We start from the raw sequence: 9,255 nt of genomic DNA, 5'->3' as shown, positions 1-9,255 counted from the left end.
AAGGACTGGAGCCGACGACAGAGGGGAGTCGTTCCGCAGTATCGTTTACGCCCACACACACGCAAACACACAGGTGCGGAGGACTGGAGCCGCCGACAGAGGGGAGTCGTTCCGGGAAGCTCGCAGACATTCTGGGTAGCTCGTTGTCCCGCCGCGGCTTGCTCATGCGTAGCGAAATCAGGTTCGCGCTGGGGACCTCGGGCACAATAGTTCGTCCGTCGAACCCGTTTCGTCCCAATGGAGATGGGGCTCGTGGATGGAGGCGGTTTTCAGCACAAAGCCCGCTTCTTCGAACGCAGTCTAGCTGCAGTGACGGAGAGTGCGGGATGCGCGCCTTGTCCCCCAGTCGTAATTGGGTGGCAATTTTTCCTTGCAGCTCGCCATTCTTAACAGCGCCTCCATGGCCCGAAATATCTCGACTGTCTAGCGCTGACAACCGCTAGGCAGGAAGAGAACGGCAGGTGGTCAGGGGGGGATGGATGTCTTGGCTCGCAGCGACCACTTGTGTATTGATGTCACCGCCCCAAAATATCCAACAAGGACAGGCAACTGCAAAATGAACCCGACAACACGGCTCTGCGCCGAGATGACGTGCATTGGCTCTCACTTTAGACTCGCTAGGCTTCAAAAAAAAAAACAACAGAAGTGCAGAAACAAAAAATGCTGCATTTCGCTATGCCAATTTCTGAAGCAAATTCCTGCTGACGAATTCAGCAATCATGGAGGGAATGCTGCTAAATGAGAGGGGATCTTCTTCGCTTAATAAAATTAGCACTAGTAACCCTAAAATTTAGGCGGGACCCTCAAACGCAGAATTCAAATTAGCCTGCTCAAACCATCCGCATTGCTATGCAACTTTCCCTTCTTATATCTAACGGAGAAGTTGTACTCTTGGAGAGTGAGGCTCCATCGGAGTAAGCGGCCATTTTTGTGTGACATTTGATTGAGCCACGTCAGAGGACAGTGGTCGGTCTCGAAGATGAACTTCGCTCCGTACAAGTAACACGACAACTTCTGTGCGGCCCAAACTAAACAAGCACATTCCTTCTCTGAAGCGCTGTAGGCTTCCTCTCTTACATTTAGTTTACGGCTGGCATAGAGGATAGGATGCTCCTCGTTATCGTCGCCGACCTGACTAAGTACCACGCCCATACCTCTGTCGCTTGCGTCGCATTGAACTATGAATTCCTTTGTGTAGTCTGGCGCGCGAAGCACAGGGCGAGAAACCAATAGCGTTTTCAAACTTTGGAAAGCGTTCTCCTTGTCCTTATCTCAGTGTACGTTACTCGGTGCTCCCTTTCGGAGGGCGTCTGTTAATGGACTTGCCATTTGCGAGTAATTCGGAATGTACCGTTGATAGTACCCCACAAGTCCCAAAAATGAACGAATGTCCGTTTTCGTGCGCGGCTGAGAAAATCCTCCAATCGTAGCTATTTTCAGCTCCGCCGGCCGTCTCATGCCCTGACCGACAACATGGCCCAGATAAGTAACCTGCGAACAACCAAACCTACACTTTCCCGCTTTCATCGTCAAGCCGGCTTCCCTCAACCGTGAGAACACCTGTTTGAGGTGCGATACGTGTTGTTCCCAGCTGTCCGAAAAAATTGCCACATCATCAAGATAGGGCCAGGCGAACTCCTGCAAGTCTTTTAGGACAATACCCATTAACTTAGAGAAGCTAAACGGCGCGTTCTTCAGCCCGAAGCTGAGTGCGAGAGGGCGAAAAGTGCCTACAGGCGAGATGAATGCTTCATAGCGGCTGGCACTTTCTGAAAGGGGAACTTGCCAGTACCCCCGCACGAGATCTATAGTTGAAATGTATTTAGCAGCGCTAACTCTTTCAATTCGTTCCTCAATGTTGGGTATCGGGTACAGCTGATCTCTAGTGATGGCATTTAACTTCCTGTAGTCTACACACGGACGAGGGTCCTTGTTAGGGGTTTCTACCAGTATTAGCGGTGATGTGTAGTCACTCTCAGCGGGCTCAATAACTCCCAACTCTAGCATGCGCTGTATCTCTGCCTCCATAATCTCTCTCTGTCTTGGAGACACCCTGTAAGGCTTTGATCTTACTGGTTCGGTTGATGTCAGCTCAATTTCATGCGTTATCAGTTCGGTTCTACCCGGCCGATCGCTGAATCTGTCGAGATATTCCCCTAACACCTCTTTTAGCTCATCTAGCTGCTCGGGTCTTAGAGCGTGCGAGCTTACCGAGTGCTCGACTACTTCTTCTAGGCCGATTTCAGAGTTGGAGGTCGCCCTATACTCCTTAAACTTGGTACTAATGCCATCCGGCTCTTTGATGGTATAGTTAACGACTCCGCTCCGCTCTACATACGGCTTCATCAAATTACAGTGATATATCCTCACTTCCTTCCTGTGACCGGGCATTCTCAAAGCATAGTTAGTGTCTGAAAGTTTGTGCAACACTTTAACGGGCCCGTCCCAGTGAACTTCAAGCTTGTTCTTTCTTGAAGGTTTGAGGATCATTACCTGGTCTCCGGCGTTAAACGTACGAAGCCTCGCATTCTTGTCGTAATAGAATTTGGCGTTCTTTTGAGCTACTCCCATGTTATTTCCGACTAGTTCTTGGGTTGCGCTTAGCCGTTCCAGTAAATTTAGCACGTATTCAACCACTGTTGGACTCTCACCTCTTTCCTCCCACATCTCTCTTAACATTCTCAGTGGAGAACGGAGTGTCCTCCCACACACTAGTTCTGCTGTTGAGAACCCTGTCGCTTCATGTGGAACCGTTCGCAAAGCAAACAAAGTTGCCGGCAGACAGTTCTCCCAGTCCTCCTTATGCTCGTAACAGAGCGCACGCAAAACTCGCTTAAGCACCGAATGCCACCTCTCTACTCTGTTTCACTGAGGGTGATAGACAGAACTGTGTATTAACTTTAACCCGCACTTTTGCAAGAATGTGGAAGTCAGTGCGCTCGTGAATACTGACCCTTGATCTGCCTGAATTTCGGCTGGAAACCCAACTCGTGCAAACACTTTTAAAAGCGCGTCTACTACTTCGGTGGAACTGAGCTCTTTCAAAGGGATTGCTTCTGGAAACTTGGTAGCCGGACACAGCATGGTAAACAAGTACCTGTAGCCCGATTTTGTTTTAGGAAGGGGCCCTACCGTGTCTATTACAAGTCGTCTGAAAGGCTCTGTTATTAAGGGCACTACCTTCAGTGGAGCTTTCCATGTCTCTCCTGGTTTACCAGAACGCTGGCAGGCGTCGCATGATCTTACAAAGTTTTCTACGTCTTTGAAACAGCCAGGCCAGTAGTATTCCATAAGCAATCTTTCCTTTGATTTGTTTTTGCCTAGGTGGCCGGACCACCCATTTCCATGACAGAGACTCAAAAGGTCCTCCCTATACTTAGTAGGTACGACTAACTGATCTAAAATCCTACCCTTTCGATCTCTGTAGTGCCGATACAACAAACCTCCTCTCTCATGTATCGTCACATTGCGCCTAGCAATGCCTTCTTTAGCTGTGTCATGTAATTTAGCTAAGCTCTCATCATTCTTTTGCTCAGCTGCCAGTGACTCTTTATCCACACGTAAGAGCTGATCAAAGTTCTTTGAGGCCGGTGATAATAACGACCCTGTCTCGCTTGTGAGTGCGTCAGCTTGCTCTTCCTGCAGGCTAGAACTTTGACACTCAAGTGCTACGCTCTCCTTGAGCTGGTCAGCTGGCAGGCTCTCCTCAACTGTTCTTTTGTCCCTCGGGCCTAGCTCGGATTCGGGTATTGAAGTTATCTCCTTTTCTGCTTCCGCTGGAGGAGCTTGAGCATTTTCAGCCGAAAGCGCCGCGATCTTACGAGCTTGGCCTCGGGTCAATGCTTGTACTATGCCCTCTCCCAGTTTGAGCCCTTTGTCACACAGTAACTGATTCGAACGATTCGAAAAGATGTAGGGATACTGCAGTGACAAAAATTTGGAAACTGCAGCCTCAGTCTCTAGCTCCCCGAATGGTCCATTGATTTTGACTTTGGCCATGGGCAGACACACGCTGTGTTCTTGTACAACCTGTTTTATCCATGCTACTTCTCCGGTGAAGTCATCTACCGTCACGTAAGACGGATGGACAATGTCCATCGTGGCGGCACTGTCTCTTAGCACTCGGCATGGTTTTCCATTAACTTGCAGGTCGTGAAGATATGGACTTAAAAGTTCCATATTCTCATCCTTTTCCTCCACGTAGGAGAAAACTACGCTAGACTTCTCGCAGTTTACAGCTATATGTCCCAGTTTGTGGCATTTGTAACAGCGCATTGGTCTAAAAGATTCAAATTTTCTTTTCTGTTCTTTTTGTGCGGTTTCTCCGTTAAGTTTCTCCTCGCTCTTTTCTGCGGGCTTTTCCGCCATGTCTATAGGCTCCGATCGTCTAGTCTGCGCACCCTTTTTGAACGGAAATGGTTTCCGCGGTCCATTTCGACCGTCCCAGTTTCCCTCCTCGGCGTTCAACTTTCTACGGGTTGCGTACTCTTCGGCTAATTCAGCCGCCCTTTCCACAGTGTTTACATTACCTCTGTCTTGCACCCACAGTTTCACAGCTTGGGGGATGGTTTTGTAAAACTGTTCTAGACACATGCATTCAATGATCATGTCTCTGCTGTCGTACGCTTCCGCGCTTTTAAGCCACTCGACTAGGTTGGCCTTTAAGCTATATGCAAACTCCGGATATCCCTCGCTATCTTTCTTGCCTGTGCTCCTAAACCTTTGCCGAAAAGCTTAGGCTGAAAGGCGGTATTTCTTCAGGAGACTAGCCTTAACTTTTGCATAATCATATGCATCCTGTGCACTCAGTCTGGCGATTACTTCCGCCGCCTCACACGGCAACATAGACAGCATCCGCTGTGGCCATGTATTCGGTCCGAAGTTCATCTTTTCGCAAGTCCTTTCAAAATTGCTTAGGAACAAGCCTATGTCGGTCCCGACCTCAAATGGCTTTAATAGCCGGTCCATGCGGTACGATTCTGCATCACTTGATCGTCCCAGAGCGCCTTCACTTCCTTGAGAGAACTCCAAACGTTTGCTTTCAAGTTCAAGTTGCATTTTTCTTAACTCGCGATCTTTATCGCATTCTTCTCTTTCCCGTTCTTCTCTTTCTCTTTCCCGTTCTGCTCTTTCTCTTTCCCGTTTCTCTCTCTTTTTGAGAAGTTCCAATCCGATTTGAATATCTTCCTCACTGGCCTGTTCGGAAATGATATGCAATAATTCTGATCTTAGCATTTCCTCGCGTACATCTAGGCCCAGTTCCTCACCAACAATCAACAACTCGTCTCTCAGCAGTGTCCTTAACCCCATGACTGCTGCTTTACTGCCTTGATTCTGCTCTCTAAATCTAGCTAGGAAAACACAACCTAGCTAACGCACAACAATCTAGCTTCCCTACAGTTCTAAATAGAACAACCACAAAATGAAGCCTAGAGAGTCAAAGCAAGAATCAAGCACTCACCGCAGATACAGCACCACGTCGCAAAGTTCATCTCACCGCTGTCAGCCAGTTGTCAGGATTGGGGGCTCAATCCCATCGCTCGAGATCCGTTGCCAAGATTGGAGTCCGGCATGAATTCGAAGGTAGCTGGCCCATGCCGTCGTCCAACCTAAACACGCTGAGGACGTTGATGAAGGGAAGAACTGCTTCTCATCGAGAACGAGGAAAATGGGTTTATTTACAGAAATTAAATCAGTCTAACATGACTGCTTAAGAAAAAGAGTGTCAGTCCAACATGACTGCCCCAGAGAAAGTGTGTCAGTCCAACCTTACTGCACGAGAGAAGTGTGTCGAGCCTCCGCCCAACAGCCGTTTTTTAAACACTCGGTCCTCCGGCGATACAAAGCAGCGAATGTTCGTTTCGTCATCGCAAAACTAGCCGCCTCCCGCGACAAGGTGACGCACACACACACGCAAACACACAGGTGCGAAGGACTGGAGCCGACGACAGAGGGGAGTCGTTCCGCAGTATCGTTTACGCCCACACACACGCAAACACACAGATGCGAAGGACTGGAGCCGCCGACAGAGGGGAGTCGTTTCGGGAAGCTCGGAGACATTCTGGGTAGCTCGTTGTCCCGCCGCGGCTTGCTCATGCGTAGCGAAATCAGGTTCGCGCTGGGGACCTCGGGCACAATAGTTCGTCCGTCGAACCCGTTTCGTCCCAACGGAGATGGGGCTCGTGGATGGAGGCGGTTTTCAGCACAAAGCCCGCTTCTTGGAACGCAGTCTAGCTGCAGCGACGGAGAGTGGGGGATGCGCGCCTTGTCCCCCAGTCGTAATTGGGTGGCAATTTTTCCTTGCAGCTCGCCATTCTTAACAGTGCCTATGGAGTGTAATGGCTCACGCCCATAGAGAAGAAAGAAAGGTGAGAAACCAGTGGTCGCTTGGGCCAAAGAGTTATACGCGTAGGTTAAAAATGGAAGTCTTCATCATCATCAGCCAATATTATGTCCACTGCAAGACGAAGACCTCTGCCTGCGCTCTCCAGTTACCCCTGCTCTGCGCCAACCGATTCCAACTAGCACCCGCAAATCTCTTCATTTCGTCGCACCACTTAGTTTTCTGCCGTCCACTACTGTGCTTCTCTTCTCTTGGTACCCATGCTGCCACCCTACTGGTCCAACGGTTATCGAATCTGCACATTACATGACCTGCCCAGCGCTATTTCTTTCTCTTAATGTCAATTAGAATATCGTCTATACCTGTTCGCTCTCTGATCCAAACCCCTCTCTTTCTCTCTCTTAAATTTATGCCTAGCATTCTTCATTTCATCGCTCTTTGCGTGGTCCTTAACTTGTTCTGAAGATTCTTTGTCAGTCTCCAAGTCTCTGCGTTATATGTCAGCACAGGTAAAATGCACTGACTGTATACCTTCCTTTTCAATGATAATGGTAAGCTCCCAATCAGGAGCTCACGATGTCTGCCGTATGTGATCGAACGCATTTTTATTCTGTGAATTTCCTTCTAATGGTCAGGGCTCCCTGTGATTAGTTGACGTAGGTAAACGTACTCCTTTACCGACTCTAGAGGCTGACTTGCAATCCTGAACTCTTGTTCCCTTGCCCGGTTGTTCATCATTATCTTTGTTTTATGCATACTACTCTACAGCCCGACTCTTACACTCTCTCTGTTAAGGTCCTCAATCATTTGTTGTAACTCGTCTGCAGTGTTGCTGAATAGAACAATGTCATCGGCAAACCGAAGGTTGCTGAGGTATTCGCCGGCGATCCTTACTCTGAAACCTTCCCAGTTTAATAGCTTGACTATTTCTTCCAAGCACGCAGTGAACAGCATTGGAGAGATTGTGTCTCCTTGTCTGACCCCTTTCTTTATAGGCATCTTCCTACTTTTCTTCTGTAGTATTAAGGTGGCTGTGGAATCTCTGTAGACATTTTCCAGGGTATTTACGTAAGCGGTCTGCACTCCTTGGTGACCCAATGCCTCTATGATTGCTGGTATCTCTACTGAATCAAATACTTTTTCGTAATCTATGAAAGCCATATATAGAGGCTTATTGCACTCTGTGGATTTCTCGATAACCTGGTTAATGATATGCATGTGAACCATCGAAGTACCCGGTCCCAATTGTGTGATCGTCGGCACGTACACCGGCAGCACGTCGGCAAAGGTTAGATTGAAAGATTCCGTCATGCCGTTAGTTTGAGGATGGTAGGCTTAGACGGTGTGATGTACAGGTGCTCCCAGAATAATTCGGAACGCCGGACACGCAGCTGCTCGTCGGCGGAGCGCGCCGGCGGATAAATACAGAAAAGATTTGCGCATGCGCGGTCTCCCTAGCGAGCAAGTTTCGCTCCCTAGTGCATCTAGATTGGCGTTGCCTTGCTCCAAGAAGGTAGCGCTAGGTGCCCTTTAGCATTGTGCAATGGGGGCTGGGTGAATGAATGTCTGTAGCACAGCATGAATGCACCGTAATCTATAAATAACGGCTTGTGGATTCCTTGCAGCGTATTCTCGCCATTGTCTCCAACCCGTCTGGGATATAGCAATGCTTTGCATTATTACGTGCTAGTGAGGCGGCTTGGCTACAACGGCGTCACTGCCTTATTTTTCCACCATGTGAGCCTGTCCTGCGCAGCATTAGCTCTTAGTAAAATATCTCCCTACCCGTGTTACTACTAGCTTCGTAATACGAGGACAATTTCCACTATTACATGATCCCTCTTAACGGGTGTGTCTGTGATAGCGGCAATAAAAGAGTTTACAAAATAAATAACGCGGCACGTTCATCAAGGCCAATTTCACGCACAGGAAGTCATTTCATGCAAAGGGCACTCTAATGAACTCTTCACGACTCTAGTCATTTATTGGCGCACCCCGTTACGTGGTTCGCATAAATTGTGCGCCTATCAATCACGGAATCAGGACCATTGGTAGGTAACGTATTGATCGCGTGGCGGCGTTTGTTGGCGAAGATACTCACTTTCATACTCATTTTCCTTTGCTCAGAGGAAATATACAATGATACGGGTGGCACGGCGGCCTAGTCAGGCAAATGTTTGCCTTTAGCCGTGTCCTTTAAGGCAATCTGTTCATTGTCTTAAATAAATCAATAAAGAAAGAAAAATAATAAAGGGTAGGCTGTGTGAGCTGAATGCAAAAAAAAAAGAATAGTAAGGAGAACAGAGTAAATCTAAACAACAGGAAGAACACTGGGTTTATTTTTTCCACAGGAAACAAAAAGAATCGAAACGTAACTATGTTTCGTCTCAAGCGGTTGGCATGTTCCGCTATCAACATCTCGCGAATGCGCCACGCGAAGCGCAACTTGTATGCGGCGTGGAATTGACTCGTAGAGCGCATCTACGAAGTCCCTCCTCTCACCAAGGCGCTTCCACTCGCGCGTTATGGCGAGCCAGAGCTCGTCGGCACTGGCCCCTCCCAGATTCAGCTTGGATAAACTTTCCTTCATCATGCCCCACACGTTCTCCATAACAATGAAGTCTGCACCTTTCGGAGGCCAGTCAAGAACGCGAACACCACGTTCTTGAAGTTTTTCCACAGCTCTGGCGGTGTGCACCGGGCTCAGGTCTTGTTGGAACAAGTAGCAGCCATCTTTAAATGGCCCGTCCACAGCGTATGGCAGTAGGTGGTAGTCCAGAATTTCGCAGTAAGCTTCAGCTGTGAACGATGGGGACAGTCGGATTAGCGGACCGATGCCCTCTTTGCTAATTGCTCCCCAAACGTTGACAGTACAGCGGCCACTACTGTAGATCTCGGAAACATACCCAGGC

This window comes from Dermacentor andersoni, chromosome 8, assembly GCF_023375885.2.
Source record: "Dermacentor andersoni chromosome 8, qqDerAnde1_hic_scaffold, whole genome shotgun sequence".
NCBI classification, from domain to species: domain Eukaryota; kingdom Metazoa; phylum Arthropoda; class Arachnida; order Ixodida; family Ixodidae; genus Dermacentor; species Dermacentor andersoni.
The sequence above is the reverse complement of the archived record's forward strand: the minus strand, read 5'-3'. Positions refer to the sequence as shown.